A 14,723-nucleotide genomic window follows, 5' to 3' on the forward strand; every position below is an offset into this window, starting at 1 on the left:
GACAATATCAGATTCGATATTGTCAGCTTGCGACAATACAATATAGACCCATTTTTTCTGTATGCATTCCTACTGTGTCTTTTAATGTTATCCTATATTCATTCAGTCTTGCTATGTTTTGAATTTTGCTATGTACTCATTTTGTATAAAATATCATTGATTGAAAGGCAGTGATATATTTTCTGCACTTTGAATTCAGATTGTAGCTAAAAAGGGTCAATAGACCAGTCCACCTACATTGTGAATAATTAGTAAATAAATAATGCATATGTGCATGCATGCATGCATACATACATAAATAAATAAATAATAAATAATGCCACAAATATGAGGTGAGTAGTATGCACATATACTGAGCTATATGGCACTGTTTTTTACCACAGTAATCTTTTTTAACAATGGTTTGCACATTAATAGCACTAAATAAAGAATGATATTATCAGCATTAGGGTTGCCACCTCTTGTGATGCAGAAAACTAAACTGAAGCCACACCCCCTGCATTGCCCTTAACTCCTCCCAGGCCCAACCTATCTCACCCACATCCATGCCCATTTTATTACATAAATACATACATCATTATGGCGTAATGTCCCTTTTAGTACATTTTCACACACCTAATCTACGTGCATTATTCTTTTTTGTTGTTGTTGTAGAGTATCTCAGACTCCACCTCATTGTTTTAGTGGTGCTTTTTGTTAAAAAAAGACAGCATTTGCTTTTTAACAAACTCCGGCATTCTGTCCATCCTACTAAACAGAATACCAGAGTTTGTATAGTTTTTTCTGGACTACTGCAAAATCATTCTGATTTCCAGACAGTCGGAAAAAATAGGTGGCAGGCCTAATCAGTATTAGCTAACTGTGGAAGCTGGCATAATTTGGCATATTTACATAATTAAACTATCAATGTGGCATGCTCAGGTCTTGATTAATTGAAAGCTTATGTGAGCTTATGAAAATGTTAAAATATTTTCTATATCTGACTTAATGCATACCTTAAGTATGATATCATTTTTTTTTGGGGGGGGTATATGTTTATATAGCTCTTCCCCCAAAACATTACATTATCATACTTAATATGTGCTAAAGGTGAGTGCTATGACAAAAAATAACAGCAAAAGAAGACATGTAAGATAAATACACATAGTGGCAAACTTTTTTGTAGGTAAAATCCATTAATATTAATAATATTCTTATATTGTGAATAGTGTCTAATGAATGGTATAAGTAGGCACCCATGCATATATTGGATTAAAGTTAAGTTAAAGTTAAAAGTAAACTTTATTGTCATTTAGAACTACACAAGTGTACCCTAAATGGAATTCCATGCATCAGCTCAATTCTTGAGATTACAAAGGAAAGTGAAACAACTCATACAAGAAGAAGAATAAACATAACTAACAAATACAATACTTCTCCCAATACACGCAAGAAAGAGCAGAGATATTTACCAACATTCATATATGAAACGAATACCGTCCCCTGAGTTAAACTAACTACCCTATTTAAAGTAATACAAAACACACTAGAGATTGAAATTGCTAAGTTATTTGTCTAATACTATACTTGAGTGAGTTAAATAATACTGACTATATATAAAATAAATAAATATTGCACTTACTTGGAATATATGTAAGTATATATTGCACAAATAAATAAAAATTGACTTATCGTGTGTCCAGACCCCTGGGACTAGTGCCCAAATTCAGAAGACTAATCACTGTAGGGTACAAAATGTTACTGAATCTTGTAGTCCTGCAGCAGATGCTGAGATAGCTCCTATCCAATGCCAGATGCTTAAACAGTCCATGTGCAGGATGCGTGTTGTCCTGTATTATTTTGGTGGCCTTTCAGATGCTTCTTGTAGAATAAAGATGTTGTATCAATGGAAGACTGGAACCAGTTACCTTCTCTGCAACCCTCACCACTCTTTGTAGCACCTTCCTTACTGTAACTTTGCAGCTTCCAAACCACACTGTGAAGCTGCAAGTGAGGATGCTCTATATTGCACCTCTATAGAAGGTGGAGAGAATATGAAGAGGAAGCTTAGCTTTTTTCAGCCTTCTTAAAAAGTGGAGGCACTGGTGAGCTTACTTGACCAGTTGGCTGGTGTTTCCTGACCATGAGAGATCCTGTGATATATGTACACCCAAGAATTTCATACTCTTAACCTTCTCCAGACTCTCACCATTGATCATGAGCTCTGGGTGGTTTGTTCTTCTTTTCCTGAATTCGATGATAATCGCTTTGGTCTTGCTTACATTCAGGTCAAGGTTGTTCCCATCACACTAATGGATCAGAGATGCCATCTCCTCTCTGTATGCCCTTTTGTCCTCCTTTCTGATGAGCCCCATGACTGTGGTATTAGGTTCATAGGTTAGTACTAAGCTAACTGCCCTTGCGAGCCATTTTAAGCCTAGCCAATTATCCTTTGTGAGACTCAAACCCTGTACCTTGTGTTTGCAAGGCAAACACCTTAACCATTAGGCCACCTGCCCATCAGACTTAATGGTATGGTTTGACTTGTGCTTAGCATAGCAGTCGTGGGTCAGGATGGTGAATAACAGAGGGCTGAGAACACATCTCTGTGGAACTCTGGTATTAAGTGATTAAAAAAAGGTTTGCAGAAGATTTTGAAAATTATGTAATATTTTCATATTTCCATTAATTGTATCGTGTTTGGGGGCATATGCAAGCACTGGGTATTGCACAATAAATGACACTACAAAAAGTTATGTATAGGTTCATAGGTTCATAGGTTCATACTAGGCTATCTGCCCTAGGGCATTTATAAGCCTAGCCAGACTGTGTTTGGCTTTTGCCACCCCTTGGAATGAGGATACTGTGCCCATTTAGGATTTAATTTACTGCGCCTCTGTCTAGCAGTGACACAGAGATGACCCCTGGGGTAAACCTACAATCTCCCATCCACTCATCAAGATTTCTCTTGAAGAGAGTCAGTTAGGGGCTCTGCCTAACATGGACTGGGATTCTGTTCCAGAGTGAGGGGAGCCTCTGGGTTATGAATCTGTCCCTCCAGCACGTCCTATTTATTTCTGTGTTGAGGTTCAGATCACTCATTCTCGTGGCTCTGGTGGATTTGGATTTTCTGAGCTGGAGCATGTCCATTAATTCAGGATTGGACATGGCCTTGTATGTCAGGCATAGATCGCCTCTGAGTAGGCGGTATGCGATTGAATAGAGCTGGAGCTTCTTAAGCCGGGCAGCATATGGCATATGTTTGAGACCCTTGATCCTCTTGGTGAGGTACTTTTGGGGTCTTTCTAACTGCTGCAGGTGTCGGGTAAGATACATCCCAAATGGGGCATTGTACTCAATTATGTGCCTGATAAGGGAGGTGTAAAGGGGCACAATGACCTCTCTTGATCCAGATGTGAATCCTTTCATGATAAGGTGGGCAATGTAGAAGGTCTTTCTAACCACTTTGGCAATGTGAGTGCCAAATGAGAGGTTACTGTCAACTTGGGTCCCTAGGTCCCTGATTACTTCTTCCGTACTTAATGGATTACCACCTATGTGGTAATTTGCGGGTACTATGTTCTTCCCAAAGGGTATGACTATACATTTTTTGGCATTTAGTTTAAGGCCATGGCTCTGGCACCAGTTATCCATTTCTATGAGACCTTTTTGAAGGATGCTTGTGTCCGCTGGAGAATCAATTATGGTGCCCAGTTTGCAGTCATCTGCGAACTTGGTCAGCCACAATCCTACTATGTTAGCTTGTACCTCAGAAAAATAAATGCCGAACAAGGGAGGTCCCAGGACTGAGCCCTGTGGGATGCCACTTGTGACTGGTTTAGAGGCTGACATGGCTCCAGCAATTCTGACCTTGTGAGTTCTGTCCTTGAGCCAGTTTGCAACCCATCTTATGACATAGGGGTTTACATTTAAGCTGGTGAGCTTGTCTATGATGTCCGAGTGTGGTATTGTGTCAAAGGCTTTTGCAAGGTCAAGGTAGGCTGAGTGAACTGCTTTACCCTCATCAATGGCCTTAGTGACTGTTTCAAAGAAGTCAACCAGGTTCAAGAGGCAGGATCTGCCCTTGACAATGCCGAATTGGGTAGGATCCAATGTCTGTAGGTCCCCAATGTCTTTGTTTATGAGTTCCATAATGATCCTCTCCATAGCTTTGCAGACCAGGCTCGTCACGCTTATGGGGCGGTAATTTCTAGGGTCCGTAGAGGCACCTCCTTTGTGGAGTGGGACCACTGTTGCTGTGTGCCATTCTTTAGGTACATATTCTGTAGTAAGGCTAAGATTAAACAGTAGCCTTATGTGCGGGTTTAGTTCTTCTTGGAGTTCATGTATCATAGGTTCATAGGTTCATAGGTTTATACTAGGCTATCTGCCCTAAGGCATTTATAAGCCTAGCCCAAATTTTTGTGGCTTACGCCACCCCTTATATGAAAAAATATTGTGCCCATTAGTTTGTTGTGCCTCTGTCCAGCAGTGACACAGAGATGATTCCCGGGGTAAACCTACGATCTCCCATCCACAGGTCTAGATTTCTCTTGAACAGAGTCAGCGAGGTGCTCTGCCTCACATGGACCGGGATTTTATTCCACAGCATAGGGAGTCTCTGAGTGATAAATCTATCCCTCCAGCATGTCCTATTTATATCCGTGCTAAGGTTTAAGTCGCTTGCTCTAGTGGTTTTGGTGGATTTGGATTTTTGAGGTGGAGCATGTCCATTAATTCCGGGTTGGACATGGCCTTGTATGTCAGGCACATGTCACCTCTGAGCAGACGGTATGCGACTGAATAGAGCTGGAGTTTCTTCAATCTGGCAGCATATGACAGATTTTGGAGTCCATTTATCCTTTTGGTGAGGAACTTTTGGGGTCTCTCCAATTGCTGCAGATGTCGGGTGAGATACATCCCGAATGGGGCATTGTACTCGATCATTGGTCTGATAAGTGAAGAGTACAGGGGAACAATGACCTCACTAGATCTGGATGTGAATCCCTTCATGATCAGGTGGGCAATGTAGAAGGTCTTTCTAACCACTTTAGCAATGTGAGTGTCAAAAGAAAGGCCACTGTCAACCTGGGTCCCCAGGTCCCTGATAACCTCTTCTGTGCTTAGTGGATTGTAACCTATATGGTAGCTTCGGGTTACCTTGTTTTTCCCGAAGGGTATGACTATACATTTTTTGGCGTTTAACTTCAGGCCATGGCTCTGGCACCAGCTATCTGTTTCCGTGAGTCCCTTCTGAAGGATATCCGTGTCCGATGCACTTTCCACTCTGGCCCAGTTTGCAGTCGTTTGCCAACTTTGTCAGCCAAAGTCCTCCCATGTTGGCCTGTACTTCTGAGAAGTAGATGCCAAACAATAGGGGGCCAAGGACCGAGCCCTGTGGGACACCACTTGTGACCGGCTTGGAGTCTGACACAGCGCCAGCAACTCTAACCCTGTGGGTTCTGTCCTTAAGCCAGTTTGCAACCCATCTTGTGACATATGGGTTTACATTTAAGCTGGTACGTTTTTCTACAATACCCGAGTGGGGTAGTGTGTCTAAAGCCTTTGCAAGGTCAAGGTAGGCTGTATGGACTGCCTTTCCCTCATCAATGGCCTTGGTGACTGTTTCGAAGAAGTCGACCAAGTTCAAAAGGCATGATCTTCCCTTGACAAAGCCAAACTGGGTCGGGTCCAATGTCTGCAAGTCCCCTATATCTTTGTTTATGAGCTCCATTATGATCCTCTCCATAGCTTTGCAGACTAGACTTGTTAAGCTTATGGGGCGGTAATTACCAGGGTCCGTAGAGGTGCCGCCTTTGTGGAGTGGGACCACAGTTGCCACGCCACTCCTTGGGCACGTATCCTGTGGTAAGGCTGAGATTAAACAGCTGCCTTATGTGCGGGTTTAATTCCTCATTTAGCTCGTGTAGCACACAGCCAGGACACCATCCGGTCCCATTGATGCTGTGTTTTTAGCTTTAAAGAGAGCAGCTTTCACCTGCGCCTTTGAGATGTCTGGGAGGCTACACTCAGCTGGGATGGTTAGCTCTCCTTTAGGGGAGAGGGTGAAGTTTGCACTGAACCTGTCTGCCAGTATGTTGGCAATGTCTGTGGGTTCAGTGATTTTTGTATCATTTTGGACTAATTCTGAGCATATCTGGGAGTTTCCACCCAGGTTTCTAACATAGCTGAAAAGGCCTTATGATTGTCCTTTGAATCCATGGCAATTTTCTCTCAAAATTGGCCTTAGTTGATTTTATGAGTGCTCGTATTTTTTACTAATAATGATCAGGGGTGACTTCCCTTTTATGGATTTTGTTCTATCATGTAATAGCTTTCTCCTCTTATTGTAAAGTTTGTTAATGGCTGGGGTCCACCAGACTGGACGTTTGCCCTTTGTGGAAAGAGTCTTGGTTTTATTTGGGATTGCCTGATCCATGCAGTCCTGGAGGTGTTTATAGAAGGCATTTGTAAGGGCTTCCGCAGCTTGGGTTGTGGTTTCCACTGGCTCAGGGGCCTTGAAGGATACCACACCAGTCTTGAGTAGTGTGAAGTTTGCTTTAGAGAAGTTCTTCACTATGGTTTTTTTGTTGGGGGTGGGGGCGGGATGTGGATTTCCAGTGAGATTAGTTTATGATCAGATCTCACCAATGAGGGATATACTTCCGGTGTGGAGCATTTTGTCCCCATGTTTGTGACAATGGGATCTAGTATATTTTCTCCTCTCGTGGGAACAGTGACTAGCTGTTCCATGGCATTTGAATTTATGAACTCCAGGAACCGTTGGGCTAGAAAGTTAGGGCTTGAGTAATGTTCCCAGTCTATATTCGGTAGTTGAAGTCACCCAATATGATGGTGTTTGGAGATACATTTATACCCTCCAGCGTCTTCAGGAAGGCTGTGTGGGGTTCCTGAGTTTGAGAGGGTGGCCTGTAGCATGCTGCAATTTGTAGAGCAGTTTTGCCTATGGTTAGTTGCACCTGGATGGTTTCCTTGCGTTGCCACCAACCTGGACGTGTGGGTATCCTTTATGAATATGGATACACCCCTCCTTTTGTGGTGTGGTCCGGGTTTTGGGGCCGGAACGCATGATATGAGGTAAAACCTAATAGTGCCGGGGTGCTCTCAGGAGCCTTGAACCAGGTTTCAGTTACAGCACAGACATCGATGTTCTCCATACTGAGAAGGGCCTCGAGTGCGTGCATTTTGAGATTTAGACTTCTGGCATTGAGCAGCATTACCCTCAGTTTCTTCCCATTTTTGTTTTCTAGGGTGGTAGGTTTAGAATTTGAGCCTTGCCTAAAAAAGGCACTATCATGCAACCCGGGACACCGTCTGGTCCCATTGATGCTGTGTTTTTAGCTTTGGAGAGGGCGGCTCTCACCTGGGCATCATGATAAACACATCCACAGATATAACCATTTGTTTTAAATTCATTATTAATATTCATACCAAGATTAATTTATCAATAATGGTAGGTCTTACACTAATGAACAAGACGGCATCTCTAAGGTGACATATCTTCAAAGGCATGTGGAGTAAATCTATCACTATGTGATGCACGGGGCTTGGCTCTGGCAGTTCTGCAAGTGCTTGAAGCCCAGACATTGAAAACCCACTGTCTCAAAGCAAGGGACTCAAGCATCTAGTAGCTCAGGTAGGCTGCTGCTCACATTTCAAGTTGCCACAGCTTAATCAGACACATTATTCAGGTTCAAATGAGGTAAGTGCAGCAGCCATGATGAGGAAGTGGGTGGGTGGCATTGTATATTTGGGCACCAGTGGGAAAAGGTGTTTTGATTTAGGGAGCACGATGGTGATTTTAGATTAAGGGAGCTGGAAGGGAGTCTTAGGGTTAGGGAACATGCAGAGGTTAGGTTTAGGAAGCAGAAAAGGAGATTAAGGATTCGAATTATGGCTCTGGTAGCATGGTGGGAACTAAGTAATTATGGATGTCAAGTTAAATGAAGCTTGAGCACTTGCTTTTTTCAAACAAAGAAAAACAGAACATCTACCATAAATTATTAATTCAAGCAAAATAAAAATAGCAGCAGTATTGTAGTACAACACTTTCAATGCAAACTCTTTTTCAATGCTCAGTAATGAAAGCTGCTTTCTAACCATTTTAATACATGAACTAATTTAACAACCAATTAAAAAAGTTAATTAGCTAGCCTAGTTCTAATATATGTCATCTGATCAAAGCCATTTAAAGTTAAAAATGTCCTTTGAAAAATACATATAAATGCATATAAATATAAACAAATATAAATACGTACAGAATCACATCCTAAAAACATTATATCAATCATTTATCAGACATTCATATATAACTGTCTATGCTATAGAACCAATATAACATAATTAAAACTTTATAAACAATATAAACCACTTTTAGGTATTGGGCTGGTAAAGAAAAACTTGTTAGGAGAGACTATAGAGGAAACTAAGAATAAAAATGTTGAAAGAGCCATGGTTTTACAATATAATGAGCAGGCAACTAAAATTAGGAAAATTACTAAAAACAACTGGAACATTTTTAAAACCAACCCCATCATTTTTCAAATCCTAGGAAATGAACCAGCTCTTAAAGTGACATCTTATAGCTTAGGTTCATAGCTTAGTACTAGGCTAGCTGCCCTTGAGGGTCATTTTAAGCCAAACCAATTACACCCTATGTGAGAATCAAACCATGTACCTTGTGTCTCCAAGGTAAACACCTTAATCATTATGCCATCCTCCCACCCATCTCATATGCACAATACTTAGCATATACATATCACTTTATGTACTATATGTCTAACTACACTGTATTTTATCATTATGTTAGCTTTCATTTTGTATATGTTTTTGCGTTTATATTACCTCGTCAAAATTTTACTGCATGAAGCAAAATGTCAAACACAATTATGATCGATACAGTAAAATATCGAGATGAGTATAAAAAAACAAAAAGAACAACAAAAAAAAAAATCTAAAGTGCGTAGAGCAGGGTCAAGCCCCTCAAGCCCCCCACACACCCCCCACTACTTAAATAAACCAACTCCAAGACCACACTACATTGATCTAAATACGAAATCTTCCCTTATGGAGATTTCCATTTACCTAACTTAATATTCTTCACTTTCGATATTGTGCATGCCGACAATATCGATTCGATATTGTCAGCTGCGACAATACAATATAGGAGCGCATATTTTTCTGTATGCATTCCTACTGTGTGTCTTTTAATGTTATCCTATATTCATTCAGTCTTGCTATGTTTGAATTTTGCTATGTACTCATTTTGTATAAAATATCATTGATTTGAAAGGCAGTGATATATTTTCTGCGCTTTGAATTCAGATTGTAGCTAAAAGGGTCAATAGACCAGTCCACCTACATTGTGAATAATTAGTAAATAAATAATGCATATGTGCATGCATGCATGCATACATACATAAATAAATAAATAATAAATAATGCCACAAATATGAGGTGAGTAGTATGCACATATACTGAGCTATATGGCACTGTTTTTACCACAGTAATCTTTTTAACAATGGTTTGCACATTAATAGCACTAAATAAAGAGAATGATATTATCAGCATTAGGGTTGCCACCTCTTGTGATGCAGAAGAAGAAACTAAACTGAAGCCACACCCCCTGCATTGCCCTTAACTCCTCCCAGGCCCAACCTATCTCACCCACATCCATGCCCATTTTATTACATAAATACATACATCATTCGGTACGTAATGTCCCTTTTAATACATTTTCACACACCTAATCTCGTGCATTATTCTTTTTGTTGTTGTTGTAGAGTATCTCAGACTCCACCTCATTGTTTTAGTGGTGCTTTTTGTTAAAAAAAGACAGCATTTGCTTTTTAACAAACTCCGGCATTCTGTCCATCCTACTAAACAGAATACCAGAGTTTGTATAGTTTTTTCTGGACTACTGCAAAATCATTCTGATTTCCAGACAGTCGGAAAAAATAGGTGGCAGGCCTAATCAGTATTAGCTAACTGTGGAAGCTGGCATAATTTGGCATATTTACATAATTAAACTATCAATGTGGCATGCTCAGGTCTTGATTAATTGAAAGCTTATGTGAGCTTATGAAAATGTTAAAATATTTTCTATATCTGACTTAATGCATACCTTAAGTATGATATAATTTTTTTTTTGGGGGGGGGGTATATGTTTATATAGCTCTTCCCCCAAAACATTACATTATCATACTTAATATGTGCTAAATGTGAGTGCTATGACAAAAAATAACAGCAAAATAAGACATGTAAGATAAATACACATAGTGGCAAACTTTTTTGTAGGTAAAATCCATTAATATTAATAATATTCTTATATTGTGAATAGTGTCTAATGAATAGTATAAGTAGGCACCCATGCATATATTGGATTAAAGTTAAGTTAAAGTTAAAAGTAAACTTTATTGTCATTTAGAACTACACAAGTGTACCCTAAATGGAATTCCGTGCATCAGCTCAATTCTTGAGATTACAAGGAAAGTGGAAACAACTCATACAAGAAGAAGAATAAACATAACTAACAAATACAATACTTCTCCCAATACACGCAAAGAAAAAGAGCAGAGATATTTACCAACATTCATATATGAAGCAGAATACCCTCCCTGAGTTAAACTAACTACCCTATTTAAAGTAATACAAAACACACTAGAGATTGAAATTGCTAAGTTATTTGTCTAATACTATACTTGAGTGAGTTAAATAATACTGACTATATATAAAATAAATAAATATTGCACTTACTTGGAATATATGTAAGTATATATTGCACAAATAAATAAAAATTGACTTATCATGTGTCCAGACCCCTGGGACTAGTGCCCAAATTCAGAAGACTAATCACTGTAGGGTACAAAATGTTACTGAATCTTGTAGTCCTGCAGCAGATGCTGAGATAGCTCCTATCCAATGCCAGATGCTTAAACAGTCCATGTGCAGGATGCGTGTTGTCCTGTATTATTCTGGTGGCCTTTCAGATGCTTCTTGTAGAATAAAGATGTTGTATCAATGGAAGACTGGAACCAGTTACCTTCTCTGCAACCCTCACCACTCTTTGTAGCACCTTCCTTACTGTAACTTTGCAGCTTCCAAACCACACTGTGAAGCTGCAAGTGAGGATGCTCTATATTGCACCTCTATAGAAGGTGGAGAGAATATGAAGAGGAAGCTTAGCTTTTTTCAGCCTTCTTAAAAAGTGGAGGCACTGGTGAGCTTACTTGACCAGTTGGCTGGTGTTTCCTGACCATGAGAGATCCTGTGATATATGTACACCCAAGAATTTCATACTCTTAACCTTCTCCAGACTCTCACCATTGATCATGAGCTCTGGGTGGTTTGTTCTTCTTTTCCTGAATTCGATGATAATCGCTTTGGTCTTGCTTACATTCAGGTCAAGGTTGTTCCCATCACACTAATGGATCAGATATGCCATCTCCTCTCTGTATGCCCTTTCATCCTCCTTTGTGATGAGCCCCACGACTGTGGTATTAGGTTCATAGGTTAGTACTAAGCTAACTGCCCTTGCGAGCCATTTTAAGCCTAGCCAATTATCCCTTGTGAGACTCAAACCCTGTACCTTGTGTTTGCAAGGCAAACACCTTAACCATTAGGCCACCTGCCCATCAGACTTAATGGTATGGTTTGACTAGTGCTTAGCATAGCAGTCGTGGGTCAGGATGGTGAATAACAGAGGGCTGAGAACACATCTCTGTGGAACTCTGGTATTAAGTGATTAAAAAAAGGTTTGTAGAAGACTTTGAAAATTATGTAATATTTTCATATTTCCATTAATTGTATCGTGTTTGGGGGCATATGCAAGCACTGGGTATTGCACAATAAATGACACTACAAAAAGTTATGTATAGGTTCATAGGTTCATACTAGGCTATCTGCCCTAGGGCATTTATAAGCCTAGCCAGACTGTGTTTGGCTGTTGCCACCCCTTGGAATGAGGATAGTGTGCCCATTTAGGATTTAATTTACTGCGCCTCTGTCTAGCAGTGACACAGAGATGACCCCTGGGGTAAACCTATGATCTCCCATCCACTCATCAAGATTTCTCTTGAAGAGAGTCAGTTAGGGGCTCTGCCTAACATGGACTGGGATTCTGTTCCAGAGTGAGGGGAGCCTCTGGGTTATGAATCTGTCAATCCAGCACGTCCTATTTATTTCTGTGTTGAGGTTCAGATCACTCATTCTCGTGGCTCTGGTGGATTTGGATTTTCTGAGCTGGAGCATGTCCATTAATTCAGGATTGGACATGGCCTTGTATGTCAGGCATAGATCGCCTCTGAGTAGGCGGTATGCGATTGAATAGAGCTGGAGCTTCTTAAGCCGGGCAGCATATGGCATATGTTTGAGACCCTTGATCCTCTTGGTGAGGTACTTTTGGGGTCTTTCTAACTGCTGCAGGTGTCGGGTAAGGTACATCCCAAATGGGGCATTGTACTCAGTATCGCCTGATAAGGGAGGAGTAAAGGGGCACAATGACCTCTCTTGATCCAGATGTGAATCCTTTCATGATAAGGTGGGCAATGTAGAAGGTCTTTCTAACCACTTTGGCAATGTGAGTGTCAAATGAGAGGTTACTGTCAACTTGGGTCCCCTAGGTCCCTGATTACTTCTTCATTGCCAATGGATTACCACCTATGTGGTAATTTGCGGGTACTATGTTCTTCCCAAAGGGTATGACTATACATTTTTTGGCATTTAGTTTAAGGCCATGGCTCTGGCACCAGTTATCCATTTCTATGAGACCTTTTTGAAGGATGCTTGTGTCCGCTGGAGAATCAATTATGGCGCCCAGTTTGCAGTCATCTGCAAACTTGGTCAGCCACAATCCTACTATGTTAGCTTGTACCTCAGAAAAATAAATGCCGAACAAGGGAGGTCCCAGGACTGAGCCCTGTGGGACGCCACTTGTGACTGGTTTAGAGGCTGACATGGCTCCAGCAATTCTGACCTTGTGAGTTCTGTCCTTGAGCCAGTTTGCAACCCATCTTATGACATAGGGGTTTACATTTAAGCTGGTGAGCTTGTCTATGATGCCCGAGTGTGGTATTGTGTCAAAGGCTTTTGCAAGGTCAAGGTAGGCTGTGTGAACTGCTTTACCCTCATCAATGGCCTTAGTGACTGTTTCAAAGAAGTCAACCAGGTTCAAGAGGTAGGATCTGCCCTTGACAATGCCGAATTGGGTAGGATCCAATGTCTGTAGGTCCCCAATGTCTTTGTTTATGAGTTCCATAATGATCCTCTCCATAGCTTTGCAGACCAGGCTCGTCAAGCTTATGGGGCAGTAATTTCCAGGGTCCGTAGAGGCACCTCCTTTGTGGAGTGGGACCACTGTTGCTGTGTGCCATTCTTTAGGTACATATTCTGTAGTAAGGCTAAGATTAAACAGTAGCCTTATGTGCGGGTTTAGTTCTTCTTGGAGTTTATGTATCATGCAACCCGGGACACCGTCTGGTCCCATTGATGCTGGAAGTAAAAATTCCTCTGGATAGTGAACACCTCTTCCTTATTCATCTGCCTAACCTCACCTTATCTGCCAAACCTCCATTTAAGCTACACAGAACATTCAGCTTTTTATATTTGCCATTAACATCTGCTGTTTCATGTCTATCCTTATGTAAAGTGGATTTAACTATTATATTTTGTACCATGTTTTACCAAGTTACTTTTATGCCTGGAAAGAGAGTGCTGCTATCATCTTCTTGTTGCCATGTTTTACCTTGTTGATATTACATTTTGCCAATTTACTGTTAGTAGATTACTGCTGCTTCATGTTCTATTATTGATTTCTGTATAAGTCTTCTTATTGCACTATTGAACTCGGATATGAGTCTTGTTATTTAATGTTGCATTATCTGTATTATATAATATTATGAGATTCTCCCTGGGTATCTTCTGAATAGAAGCTCTCTGCCCATATGGAATATCCTGATAACCAGATGCAAATAAATAATTAATAAACAAATTCTCTAATATCCTGTATATCCCTTCCTTTTCTCAATACCAGCTTCACCATCTGCATCATAAATATTCAAAACCCTGAGTCAAAAGCCTTTTGAGTATCTCTGAGTACCACCAGTGCCCTTTTAACTTTTCCATCTAACTCCAGCCGATAAAATTAACAATTGTGTCCAGCGAAGCATTTATGATATGCTTTTCACAAAACCCTTTGGCAGCATTATGTGCATTAGGGGATTCATGGGTGAGCACAAACAGGAACACCTTAGATGTGATTCATACAGGTCAATTGCCCCATTTCACAGTTTCCCCAAATGTAGCTGTGCAAATGAACTGATAAGAGATGGTAATGAGAAGTGATATAAATATTCTTATGCTAATTAAGAATATTTTAGGCTGTTTGCAATTCATAGTAAGTTTTTCCCTGCTTTCCAGCGCTTGTCCCAGATGCATTATAAAAAGTGAAGACTCTCTAAATGTATCAGAGTGGCATTTGGTGAAAATGCAATGTCTTGCAGCAAGCTTTGCTATTTCTAGGTCAGAGTTGCATGTCCTGACAGGGCCGAAACTGCTTGCACCCAGCAGTGCTCACCCACCAATATGGTGGAAATATAGGAAAAGGATTACTCATTATAACTTTGATAGTTAGGAAATTCTTGATAAGTTCAGAGTGGACATGGACATTATAATAACCTTAGTGGGTTTGTTTGACCCCCGTAGGGGTACTGAAGGAATGCATGCAC

The sequence above is a fragment of the Protopterus annectens genome, chromosome 1.part2, assembly GCF_019279795.1.
Source record: "Protopterus annectens isolate FY-2018-M chromosome 1.part2, PAN1.0, whole genome shotgun sequence".
Lineage (NCBI taxonomy): Eukaryota > Metazoa > Chordata > Ceratodontiformes > Protopteridae > Protopterus > Protopterus annectens.